This window comes from Siniperca chuatsi, linkage group LG16 (genome assembly GCF_020085105.1).
Source record: "Siniperca chuatsi isolate FFG_IHB_CAS linkage group LG16, ASM2008510v1, whole genome shotgun sequence".
Classification (NCBI taxonomy): domain Eukaryota; kingdom Metazoa; phylum Chordata; class Actinopteri; order Centrarchiformes; family Sinipercidae; genus Siniperca; species Siniperca chuatsi.
Window position 1 is genome coordinate 26,350,276 of NC_058057.1, and position 13,622 is coordinate 26,363,897.

General features: G+C 38.8%; 1 protein-coding gene across 9 annotated transcripts in view; it reads right to left on the reverse strand.

Moving 5' to 3' along the window:
- LOC122863118 (filamin-A-interacting protein 1) overlaps nucleotides 1-10,423 on the reverse strand; it is a 47,885-nt gene extending 37,462 nt beyond the window's left edge. For 5 of the 9 annotated variants that reach the window (XR_006374916.1, XR_006374915.1, XM_044169262.1 and 2 more), the window contains exon 1: nucleotides 10,003-10,423. The gene's annotated coding sequence lies outside the window, so the exon portion shown is untranslated. The remainder of the gene's footprint in view (nucleotides 1-10,002) is intronic. The other 4 variants (XM_044169255.1, XM_044169259.1, XM_044169256.1 and 1 more) reach the window with 1 other exon arrangement.
- Between the last annotated feature and the right edge of the window lie 3,199 nt (nucleotides 10,424-13,622).

The following is a 13,622-nucleotide window of genomic DNA, read 5'->3' on the forward strand; positions in this document are numbered from 1 at the left end:
TTTGAGACGAGACTTAAACGAAGACTCTGACTCAGACAACCTCATTTCTTCGGGCAAGTTGAAATTGTCACCAAGTCAACCCTGTCTCCTAGAATTTACATTTATATAATACTACTTTCTAGCAGCAAATGTTTTGAATGAAACGCAGAGCCATCTGGATTACATTTTTGAAGAAAAATGAGGAAACGTTGTGTGTCTCAAAATGTTCATACTGAATGTATCTGCAAAACGTTCACATCTTTTTTTCCCACAATATACACTCGTAGCAACTAAAGCATGAATAACATTTTTATGGTTACGTTTGGGCAACTCAAGGCACTCGGTTATAGTGACAGTGTCGTAATGAAAGATTATAGTCTTGGTTAAGTATTGAAAAAGTCAACAGTGACACTAACAGTGTTTTCTTTTTCAATTTTTACCCAAAACTACAATCATTCCCTAAACTAACGTACCATTTTGTGGACATAATCCAGGTAGCAATTACATTTCCTTCAAAATATATTTGGCTAAATTTACTAGTATTTAATACAAACATGATTTTAGGAGACAGCGTTGGGCGAAGCAGTGTGGAAGGAAGTGCTTTTTATGATCTAAACAGTTGAGGGAGATGATAATATTCATCCTTAGTTTTCACCTCTCTCCTCTCCGTCATCGCAGGTATTTTTATCTTCTCTATACTTCAGGCTTTTACATTCCCATCTACATTTATAGTATTTGGCATATGCTCTCATCCGCTGCCACTTAGGTGGCAGTTTTGTATTCAAGATTAAGATGTCTATTAGCATACAGACATTTGGCAGCAAACAGATACTTAATCATTACGTTAAAGCAGTTAAAGCAGAGAGAGTCAACATATTTTTGCTGTTTAATAGAGTTGAGTTCTGCTTTGTTTGGTTCTCATTAGGAAACTATCTGGGATTTCATGATTCAGTTTCTTAGCTAAGAAACAATGACATGACACCTTCAAATTAGCTTTGGCAAATCTATGGCAGCTTGGGACACTCCTTTCTGTTGCACCCAACTTAAAAATCTTGCCCAGCGCGACTTTAATTACTATACATTCCCGGACCACGTCAGTCATCAGGGGGAAACTCGTGGGCTGAGACAAAGGCAGGTTCTTATCCTCCCAGCAGTTTGTGCAAGAGCTCTAATCTGCGGTGGCCAGTCCAGAAAGCTGACATCACTCTCAACATGCGGCCGACCAGCAGCCAACTCTCACATGCCTTTCAAATGGAATGAGCATGAAGTCACTTCCCTCATAAACTCTGGGAGTAAAGGGGGGGGGATAGGGCAGGATATCATGAGAGTGAGACAGGGTTTGGCCTCTGCTCATTTTACGTCATTTTAAGTTTTAACAAGCCATTTAGCTCCCGAACGCTGATGAATCTCAAGTGGTTGTTGGTCAGCCCACCGGGGATTTAGCCTGTCACTGACTTGAGAAATGACTCATGAGTCACTCATAAGTGACCTCAGAAGACTCCCATCACCATCACAGACCATCACAGTAACCAATAAAGTAAGAGATAATTGATGCATGAAATCCTCTCATATCACTGAGCAGGTTATGCGTTTTGAATTAAAGCTGAGCATAAATTTGACAATGTAGAACAAAACCCAGTAGAAACCTGACAGGATTCTGCTAAATTCAAGCTCACTTACACCTGAAGTGAGTCCTAAAGTAAGTGTCTTGACTCACATATTAGAAACTTTTTAAATCTCCCTACTTTTTGATTAGTATCATACATGCAAGAGTTAAATGAAAGTCTAGCCAGAGTGGTTAGCATGCCGTGCATTTTAACAGCTATTTTGTGTAAACATGCTGACATTCAGCATGTTAACACGATAATATGAAGATTTGCTAAGAACGAATGCCAAGTTCAGTAAACATAAAGTGGGTTTCGACTCGATCGATAACACTTATGCAGTGCTGATCTTTGTATAAACATGTCGGGTGTTTAAAGAAAACGCCACTATTTTTGGAAGAGCGTGACTTTGCTGATTTACTGAGAGTTACATGAGAATTTCAATGATCTCTTTGTGTTCAATGCAGAGATTAGCACAAACACTGGCACCACTGCAGGTTGGTGCTGTGCAGCATTGTGCATTGCTTGTGTGGTATGACACCATAAATGTTGTGACTGGTATTGGGTGTCTGCCACATGCGGACTATGTCTTTGAATATTTTTTCCGCTCATGTTTTTGTTGTGCATGTTCGATGTTGTGCCCACACTCCACCCCAATTTCCCTCTCGAATAATAAAGCTAATCAAGAAGCGGGGCGGGGGGCTGTGCTTCACTAACTGTGAACTGTTCTTTTGTATTATGTGTAGAAACAGACTCGGACTGAACAACAGCTCACAGATGTATTATGAGAACTGTTCCAAGATGGCCCCCATTCATTCCAATGAAAGTTGCTCACCTAGGCCACTATCCAAAAAAGCAACTTCCTGGTTTACTTCCACACTGTGCGACCAACAACACATGTGCATTAGTGTTTAAATATATGGGACATGCATTTTACATCAGGCCTCACACAAAAAACTATTTTTCTTATAGGCTCTGAGAAAGTCAGTGTCTCTGAGTGATTCCATCCATTGATGATTTCTGCTGATGATGATAGTAAGTGAACGTTTTTTTTGTTTGTTTGTTTGTTTGTTTTTATCAAACTACAGTTTCCAAAATCAAGAATGAACCTTTGTGGTTTAAAAAATCATAATACAAAGTGTAACACTTGACCAACTGTCAGTAGTTTGTATAGATGTGCCTTTTATAATGGCAATGGGGGAAATGCTTTTATGGCAGTTGGCCACTGGGATAAACCTGCAGTGCAGTAAACAGCAGCTGCATTGTGTTGTGACATTTGACATGCATCAGTTGACGCCTGTAGCACACGCCGGACGCATCAAACAGACAGATTAAGTAGTCAAAGTACGGTAGCTGATATGTGCCAATTTGGGGAGCAATATGCAATAAAATCATTGCCAAAAACTTGGACGAGAGTGCAGCACGTCTGGGCTTTAATGTGACTGAAAAGAGGATAGAAGCTGCTGAGAGAATCTCCAACAAAACACTTTTAAATCCAACATCACATCTTTTCCAGCGTAATCCATCATGATGTTATCAGTTGTTTGTTATGCCCTCTTCGGAACAGAAAACTGTACCCAAACAAACACAGTCCTCCTCTCCGGTCCCTGTTATGCTGTCATGGGAACAGCAGGCGCTGTTATGAAACCAAACAAGAGGGCAGATGCTGTTGGACGCCCCCCCCCCCTGTAAACCTCCCACACAGATTACTGAGCTGAACTAGCAGAATGATCTCATGGCTCCCGTCTTATCAGTTGGCCTCGGGCTGCCACAGTGACACCGTTACAAACTGAAGCAGCTCATTTCGAGGCAAACACTGCCAGAAAACTGTCGTCGATGACGGAGGAGGTGACGATGTAGAGACGAAGGTCAGAGGGGAGAAAATGCAGAATGCCTCAGCAGCTAAAGTCATAACCTGCGACATTTTTATATGATACCAATGTCTTTTTTGCTAGTTTGTTTCTTGAATGAAATGAAGGAATGATGGAAAACGATGTGTTATTTGCTATGGCCTTCGCAGTCCCCAGATCTCAACCCAACTGGACACCTGTGGGAGATTTTGAAGCGACGTGTAAGACAGCGCTCATCAAAACACCAAATATAGGAATATCTTTTGGAAGATTGCTGTTCATCCCTCCAGTACACTTCAGAAACTTGGAGAATCTATTCTGGAGGCTCGTGGTGGAACAACGCTTTACTAAGACACCAAGAAATGTCCTTTTTTCTTTTCATTTGAAATCCATCTATAAACGTAACGGGCCTGTGTAGGTCTGAACATCACATCACTCTGTCAGTCTAATATTGCATCTCAGGCCCCATTTACACTTGTCATTTCAAGTGTCTCATCCAGCTAAGGTTTAAGACACTTTCATTCCCACAGCCACATATACGTAGATTACAAATCTGATTGCATCCATCTTGGTTTTCCTGGGCTACATGCAAATCAGGGTCAGCTGTACTGCAGTCCAGATGGTGCTGGTAATGCACCTGAAGTGCCAAAAACGGCAGAGGAAGAATGACTTGTGCAGTTTAATAACAACAATACCAGTTTAGCTAGCAAGCTAACAACTATACATCGACTAACACAAACACATGCATGAATCAAATCTTTGGACTACGAGCGAGGCAAAAGTTTTTCTCATCTTTACAGTCTCTCACTCACACTGCTCAATCACCCATACAGATCAGGGATCAGATAAACGCTACAACAGCAGTGTCGCTCGTCCATTATCACAGGAATAAAGACCCTGTGAGTGGTTTCCTCCACAGACTGCTTACTGACGTAGTTACACTTGGGAGGAGTAAAGATTACATATCTGTCTTGGAAAGACAGATGGCCTACAGCTGAAACAAAAAGTCAGGGCGTCACCAAAGGAAAGAAAAAGGTCTCTGGGGATCATGCAATATTAATACTGGATCTGTCGAGATAACTTGCTTTGGGCTAATGAACAGGCCGACCAAACAACCAACATCACCATCCGAACACGATACAGTATGTTGGTGTAATGATCATTAAAAGGTGCTGCCTTGCAAATGAAAACAATTCCAGTTCACACCCATTTTAAGTAAAACTGATATTTTGACCCTTTCAACGTCCCTTAAGGACGTGTAACAACTGCTGGAAAACCCAGATCTGGATCATCACCAAAACCTAATCAGTGGTCCCTTGGCCTGGGGTCGATCTGTCCACCAAACCTGCTGATTCATTTCAGCCAGGCAAACAAATAGGCTGACACAGGTGACGGCTAACACCCCGACTTTTGGAGGATTTTCATGTTTCAGCTTCAAATAAAAATGATGTCTTTGCATAAATGAAATAAAATGAAAGATTTTTGTTGTTGTGAGTATTCTGCTCCACATATCTGCCTCAGCTCCTGCTCACAGGAAGAAAAAAAAAAGGGTTCAAAATAACTTGCAATGAAAACAGTGGAAAAAAAGCTATTAATGGAGAGAAAGGTCCCACAAGATCTGGGCAGGGCAAAGCATGCTGGGTACGATAACACAGCGGAGGTCGAGCCAGAGAGCCCCTCTGTTTATTGTTTGGATTTAACATAGATCAAATGGGGCACATTTTCCATGTTTAACTGGAAGGGTAGGCACAGCCCGTCAACTGGAGCAGTTTTGTCCGACGTCCCCCCACAGCCCTGTCAGCGGGCCCTAAGTACCCCTTGGATGGATGGGATGGCTTTATGGCATCGTTCAGTGGTAGTAAGTAGTTTTGGCCAAGTTTGCGTTTGTACTACTGCCGTTTGAAATTACAGAAACTGGTTGTTTCAACCATTTACGGTATCTTTACTTTTAGATTTTTAATAGAAATATAGTGTCTTCGTTTAAGTCTCTTCTCAGAACACATTTTACTCGGAAAGTAGATCCTGATTTTACCTGAACTGGCTGTTTATTTTATTGCTTTTGTGTATTTTATTTCTTTATATTTCGTCATTTACTGTGGTATTTTATTTCTCGTGTTGTGAAGCACTTTGTACTTTGCTCTATAAATAAAGTTTTATTATTATTTATTATTTTTGTTGTCTTCTTTCTTACTAATTTTTCTGTAATCTTAATCAACTTACATTGACTCAGGTTGGTGGAAGACTGAGGCATGTCTTGTGCGGAGTACCATAGTTGGTAAGTTATTGTGACAATAACTACAAAGATCAGCATCCCACAAATTTGTAATCTTACCTGTTTCTTGATTTTTCTCCTGAACACAAATATGTGGAAACATATTATCAAATCATAATTTCTATATTTTCAAATTAGCTGAGCTTAAAAATTTGTCCACGTACCTGGTAACTGCAGAAGTACCCGTGTTTGGGAGTCTCTGGTCTGGAGGGTAACATACTGTCCTGACATTGAGATGTCATATGTTTGATTCTTACAGCAAAACACTGAACCACAGCAGAATGGCTCTGTAAATAAGAGCGGTCACTAAATGTCTAAAACACGAAGACTAACTTGTGAAAAATGAAAGTGGATCTGCTCTGCAAATAATGTGTGTATTTTATATAATCTTTGTTGCTAAACTACACTTCACAGGAGGCTGTTCAACATCAGAAGGTTTTCAACAAATGATAATGACAGTTTGGATCTGCTCGGGGTGGAGGGATAGGCGAGAAATAACGTTGCTGTTTGTTTCCTGTGTCCTGTGGATTTTGTGCCTACACCTAACTAAACCTCTACCATAGCTGTGTCAGATCAGAAAACAGTTGACTGACATGACATTTGCCATTAAAACTATTTTGGTTGTGATGACAGTATTGTCTTTTCTCCGACTTTAGGACGAACCCTGATATGGACATTCATGGTCCCCGGGGGATGAACCCTGTGTGAAAGCTTTATCAAATGCCAGCAAACAACAAGTTATTATACAAGATATTAAAACAAGGCTGCTAACAGGGCATTAGACGTTTTTGACAGCTCTTGTCTCCCAAAGTTCATTGATCTGTCAAATGTTAAAAGAGTCTGTACTTGGACACAGTGGTGCTTTGAGCTAAATGCTAACATGCTCATAATAACAATGCTAACATGCTTTTTGCTGATAAGATGAACCCTCTTAGTTTACTGTGTTTAGCGTGCTAACATTTGCTAATTAGCGCTAAACACAAAGCTGAGGCTGATGGGAATGTCATTAGTTTTGCAGATATTTGGACATAAACCAAAGTGATATTTTTAATACTTGTCGTATTAGAGACGAATTAAAAGTGATGACCTGATGATGACGCTACTGGAAAAGTCCGAGGATCACCAGAGTTATTACAATCCATCCTGAGAGGAACATGAATGTATGAGACTGTCCGTCCAAGAAGAACAACACCATCAGTCGTTTCAGCAAATGCCCCAAAACAACATCCGTTTTTCCCCGTTGAGCCGCAGTAACAAAAAGAGCGATTTTGTTTTTTTTACAGAAAAACTTTGGAAGATCACTTGATTTGTCTAACTCTGACTGCTGAAGCCTCGTATTCACTTCAGAAAAGCTTCAGAATCCATTTATGCGCAGAACAAGGACCCACCTAACCTTAACAAAGTTGTCATTTTAACCCAAACCACGATGTTTCCCAAAACCTTAACCATCGCTTTGTCACACAATAAAATGGATTTATTTTTCAACAGTGGTTAGTAATTGTTTTTGAATGCACAGACAAATGATGGAGGCATCAGATCAGAAAACGTTTCCATGTGTTGTTCTCCAGGGCACGGACCAATGTCGTGTTTTGTTTTATTTAATTTGGAGGACTTGGACTTGTGGATGACACATTGTCAAATAGGTTTTAAGACATTTCATTAAAAACCTCACATGTCAACTTCATGGTGGCGCTGGATGAAAAGTCAGGGGATCACCAAAGGCTGCAGGATTCATCCTCTGGGGCCCACGAATGTCTGTCAAAATTAAAACACATCGCACAGCTCTACTCCAGTACACGGCGCTTTATTCATCAAACGCTTTCGGCTATCTTGCCTTCATTAGTGTGGTGCCTGAGTCTGTTTCCGGTTTCCTTATATACACACTGATCTGTCATGTGATCGATATATCACCATAGATACCAAAACTTTACAGTCACATTTTTCTTCAAAAATACTATTTACAAAATCTCATTATTTATACAAAAACTAGAAGAAAAACATCTATAACCATAAATACAGAGTATAACCTTACAATCAACTTCACATTATCCCCTAACAAATATACGCCCGTAGCGTGGCTTAAAAGAAGTCGCCATTACTTTGCATGGCGCTGCGTTTTGCTGCTGCATCATCTCCTCTCTGTTTTCATATTTTACAGCCACACATCGCTAAGAGCAGCTCGTCCCCCGCAGAGCAGAGCTTAAGTACTCTGGTAAAAGATCTATTAAATTAATGTCTTCTAATGTACTGCTTCCTGCATTCACTGTGCCGTGAATGAGGGGAGTCATAACTCACTGATTCACTGTGTGAGCGTCCCACAGCCGCTCTATTCATGAGTCAGTATGAACACGCTCAGCATGGTTTAGTGGGTGTACCTTCATTCCAGTAACTCACAGTCTTCACGCCAAACTACTTTTATCACAACTTACTACACTTTATATTTACTAAATATTGAGTTTTATGAACTCTATTTACTGAAAATAGTCATTCTGTTTCTCCATATTGTAATTCTGCTGCTGTCTTCCCCTGTTTATACAACATCTGTTGCATCCTCTGTTCCTCCTCCTCTGGAGGTTTCTCCCTTTTTTCCTTGTTAAAGGTTCTTTGTGGAGTTTTTCCTTCCCTGAATTAAGAGTAAATGGTTTGCGGGTGTCGTGCGTTTTACAGATTTTAAAGCCATCTGAGAGCCTGTATGAATAAACCTGACTTGACATGAGATAAGGATAAAAATAATATTTAAAACATTTTCTCAGGACATGTATTCATGATAGTGGGCCCCTATTTCTCCCACTCTAGTTAGTAATTAGTTATATGATTAAGCACAAATTTATTGAGGAATATGTATCATGTATGCAAAATATAAACTTAAATAATAAAATCCTTCAAACTAGATTTTAACGTGGGGCACCCTCTACAAGACGGCGCCTCGAGATTATGTTATAACGCAGGCGTCTCCTTAAGTTAATATTGCGCTTTAGTTTTGCATACAGTATTACCAAATAAATGTGTGAAAAATCAAATGAATTGCCAAATGCTGAACACATGTTGCCTTTGGGCCCCCTGACGGGTCCGGGGTGACCGAAAAGTATTTGTAGCGTCTTATTAAGCCAAGTTTATTCATGAAGTACTATTAATAAAAACATACCTCAGGGTGAATCACTAAGCAACAAATGTAAAATAAATACAGACAAGGAATAATCATTTGTGACACTTTTGGCCGGCACAAATATGTGCTCTGTGTTCCAGAGGTGAAAAGTACATTTACTCCAGTGCTGTTTTTATGCCGCAGCATTTGTTTACTCCACTATATTTATATGACAGATATAGTTACTTGTTACTTTGCAGATTACGGTTTTTAAAACCTATAAAGTAAATCAAACTGCCCACCAATGTATAACACGGCCAGATAATATATTATAATATATAACAATATAACACTGATAGGGGGCCATTCTGTCTGCATATCAATACTTCTACTTTTGATCCTACATAATAAGAATAGTGAGCAGTGCTTGTCACCGAAGCCCAAAGTGACATCATAACGTGATGCTGACTTTTTCTGATCAAAGGTCCGAAAAAAAACCCCAAATCTTCAATTAACAAAAATATGAAACAAAAGCAAGACATTTCTCACATTCCAGAAGCTGTTATCAGATAATATTTGGTATTTTTACTTTTTCATTGGGTAAATAACTTGATCAATTATCAAAAATTCTTTTCTTCAACTCTTTCAAAAAGAAATCGACAGATCACCTCAGCACAAATAATATTCATTTTATTTTATATTTAAATAGTGTGATAAGCATTTACTTTCCTATATGCATTATTGGATGAATTTATTAGAATTTTTTAGTAATGGATGTTTTTTTAATTTATAGATTTTTATATATATGTATATATAGTATTTGATTTTTAATAGTGTATTATCAGACGTGATATTTTGTCCTTGCACCAACTGAAGTCCAAACTTTTTTTAAACATTCACAAGTGTCAGAGTTAGCGTGAGGTTGATGGGCTCTTATAGTTGTTTCAACTTGTTTAAACTAGTTTGACAGAAAGAGCTTAGCTCAAGGTCCACTTACTAGGTTTGCAATCACATCTCATGGTCTTCTCCGACTTTACTCATATGTTTTTTTTTTTTTTTCCAGGGTCAAGAAAGGACTTTAATGCTCAAATTATTAAAAATATTAACAACACATTCTATAAAAGCTAGATACATCTCATATGTCTACATTGAAAATTAAAATTTAAAACAAACTTGTCAAAGTTTAACAGCGATGACGTCACACTCACTTACCTGGTCTCAGGACTCCCAAGGTGTCACAGCTGTGCAGTCCCAAAATGACTCCAGTCCTCTTTGATGAGTTCACTGTCAGCGCTCACAACATCGCTGTGTTTATGTGATTATGTCTGAAATATCTTTCCTCCAACTTCGCTCTTTAGTGTCTTCTTCTCTGCCACAGTAACGGAGAGCCGTGAAGCTTCGTCCCCTCCAAGTTTGGTCTGTCAGCTCACAGGGCGAGAGATTAAGAGTTAGAACTGAGGAGAGAGAGAGAGAGAGAGTAGTGTCAGACTCTTTCAGCTTAAATAAAATCAGTTCTTCTTTTCGCCACAAGATGTTGAGCCTCTTTCTTCAGCCTGTTTGTTCCTGGTCAGGAGAGACAGCCTGCTCTATATTTAACCTGTGCTCTCAGCCTGTGTTAGCAGCTGAACTGACTGACGGAGGCTTTAACAAACCCCCAACAGCTGAGCTATCAGCCAGTCCAGCAGCCTGACCACTCCTCCTCCTGCTCTCAGCCAGGGGGGCTTGGCTCACTTTGTGTCGGTTTGATGAGGTTTGCATTAGTCGTGTTATAGCTCTACTTTGGTTTAGCAGGTTGTTTTGTTTTCTATTTCCCAAAGCCACAAAACTTTACTCTAAATTCTAGTGGAGGTTCCAAAGATACCAAATATGTCAAGCTGGATTGTCAAGATTTTGGGGGAAATTATTTAAAATCAAATTAAGATCGTTTTAAATAGAAAATTACATCCAGCGGTGCAGTCGTACAAACATTCAGAGATCCAGGCAGCGCAATCCTGTAAATGAGTTATTTTAATAACAAAGACTGGTCAGAAAAGTTTAATTTTGGATCAAGACAGACATGGGATACATGTCAGATTGTACAGAAGCGCAGTAGTTTGTGAGAAGATATTGAAAATGTCCCCCCCCCCCCCCTCCAATCTGATGAGTCATTGCAAACTCATGCTGCGCAGCCAAATATAGTTTAAACCCGCAGAAGTTTATTTTAAATTCCAGTGGAGATCCCAAAGTTTCCAAACAGACCAAACATGTCAGGCTGAGTTTTGGGGGAAATGTGTGTGAAATGATGCACAAGACATCTGAAATATTTCCATTTGTTGGAACGATAGTCTTAATGAAGAGCTGGAACGAGATGATACAGAAAATATAGATACTGTCGGACAATGTGGATTTTAACAACCTTGATGTTCCTTAGGGGCAAATTAAAAAAGAGATGAAAACCACACTGTTTAAAGTCAAAAAGGGGTGCTGAGAAAGAATATGTAATGCTGCAGATGTGAGATGGAAAGGCAGCAAATAAAAAAGTTTTGAAAGGCTGGAATTTAAGACTTTACCATGATGACAGTGATGAACTTGTCATGGTCGATGAAGCAAGAATTTCCTCTGATTTTAGCATCAAAACAGGATTCAAATGTATGATTTAGTCTCTGATTCACACTCCAAAGCAGACAGTGGCAGTATAATGCTCATACGATGATGTTTACCCTCTGATGTTAAGAGAAGAAGAAGAACAACAAGAGGCTGACAACACTGCTGTATGTCATGGAAGTAAAAAGCTTTATTGGCCAACTGTGTGCACACATACAGGAATTTGACTCCTGATTTCTCTCAATGTACTTACACAGAAATAGACACAACAGCTAAGAACAAGGACAACAAAGCAGAATAAGTAAAGTTAAAAGAATAGACAGGACTATTATGTACACAAGGATGTGAAAAAAAAGGTGTATATATAAATATATATGTGAGAAATAACAAAATTAGGAGATATTGAGCCAAAATGTTGTCAAATTTTAAGATAGCAACTTGAAATTCCATCCAAAGTCCAAATTAGGACTTTTAAAGTCAACATTATGAGATAGAAAGTCAAATATTTTTGATTTGTGAGTATTTTTTTAAATTTATTTTTTGGCAAAAATGCGATTCTGTAGTATTTTCTTACACATGATGACAACTTTTCATTTTATTCTACGTTATTTTATTTTCATTATCGTTCTTTTGGCTGTTATTTTGAGCAGCCAAGCAGAAAAGTGGTCAGCTTGAGTACGTCATATCTTTAAATGGATGGTTGTGAATGTGACAGACACAAACAGAAAACAGACAAATCACACGGATCTGCAGACATCAAGATTACATTCAATCATTTTAAAACTATTTTAGGACCAAACATTTAAAAAATGTAAGATATCTTTTGGACAAATCTTGCGGGGCGACTGCAGTAAATTTCAGATCTGTTTAAAAGGTCAGTATAAAGGGAGTAAAACAGCGTTCTTATAGACCATAAAACGTTTTAAAACTTTGACATGAAGATCTTAACTCAAGGTCCACTTATTGGTTTTTACCAGAGTTTCCAATCGCATCTCATGGTCTTCCTCTGCAGAGTTTGCTCATGTGTTTTTTTTTTGTGTGTGTGTCAAACTTATGTTTCCAGGGTCAAGAAAGGACTTTAATGCTCAAATTATTAAAACTAATATCAACTAATTCTGTAAAAAGAAAAAGATAATTCTGATAAGTTTATGTCTACATGAAAAATGTGAATTTAAGACAACAAAAAGGCCTAAAACAAATGAGTAGTAAGACACTTTTTAAGGATCTGATCAAGACAAATATTTGAGTTATGTAGTTTTATATATATTCTTTTTTTTTTAAAGTACAGAAAAAGGAATATCTAAGAAATCATTGATGAACCATGTAGAGTTTATTATTGTCAGCAATCAGCTCGTAAATGGGAGTCAGATCTTCACATTGTGGCGTTCTCCAGCTCAGTTTTAGTGCAGCTCAGCGATGTGAATGAATGGGTGTGGTTGCTCACTAATTTCTCTTTATTCACTGTTTTTCGGTTACAAAAAGACCCCACTTGGACCTGCTCTCCTGACTGTCTCGGAAGTTTTAGCGAAGCTGGAGCGGGCGAGGGCCAGGCGAGCCCTTTCAAACACAAAGTGATTTATTCGCAGCTATAAATACAAGAACATTTGTTCCTAATAAAAGCAAGTCGGGAGTTATAAATGAGAAACGGTGAGATTTTGAACTCTGTGCTGTTACAAAGTGTGACATCCAGCTTCAGCAGACACAACACAGCTGACATTAAAGCCTCATGTCATCACTGCGTGGTGTTATATGTCACTCCTGTGGTGATTTGCTGATCATAAAGAGATTTACAAAGAGATTTTTGTTAATATGCATAAGAAAGGAATTTTTCTTTCATCCTTCAACACTTCAAAACATGTTAGCACTTGAAAAATACTCACATTGTTTCATAAAACAAAGTAGTGAAGCCAAGACGGCTTGAATAATTGCACACACACACACACACACACACACACACACACACAGATTTTGGAGGTCACCATGTCCTCCAGAGTTTTCACTTCTTCCTGGAAATATTCAGTCTTACGAAAGTGCTGAATATGTTCACACACAGACGTGATGTTGTGTGAAGCATCATTACAAGAAATAAAACAGCTGTTGGACGGCGACACGTTCACACACCCACACACGCTGACACACTGACAGGAGGTCAGTGTAAGACAAGGTAGCGCTGTTTCAAAAGGGTCAAGTCGGCCATTTTTCTCAGATAAAACTCACTCTGTCTCGTCATTATATTAAACTTAAATTTA